The sequence below is a fragment of the Cetorhinus maximus genome, chromosome 34 (genome assembly GCF_964194155.1).
Source record: "Cetorhinus maximus chromosome 34, sCetMax3.hap1.1, whole genome shotgun sequence".
Lineage (NCBI taxonomy): Eukaryota > Metazoa > Chordata > Chondrichthyes > Lamniformes > Cetorhinidae > Cetorhinus > Cetorhinus maximus.
Window position 1 is genome coordinate 1,289,338 of NC_135912.1, and position 332 is coordinate 1,289,669.

Genomic DNA, 332 nt, shown 5'->3' on the forward strand with positions numbered 1-332 from the left:
AGTGGGTGGGGCTATAGAGAGGGAGAGGGATAGAGGATGGGATACAGAGAGAGGGAGGGATAGAGAGAATGAGACTGATAGAGGGATAGAGAGGGGGTTGGGATAGGGAGGTAGAGATGGAGGGAGGAATAGAGAGGGAGGGGGGGATAGAGTGGAAGGGAGGGAGGGATAGGGAGAGGGAAGGATAGAGAGGTAAGGAGGGTGGGATAGAGAAGGGGAGGGATAGAGAGAGAGGGAGGGAGGAAGATGGAGGGGGATAGGGAGAGAGGGAGGTATAGAGAGAGGGTGGGAAGGTGAGGGAGGAAGATGGAGGGATAGAGAGGGAGGGATGG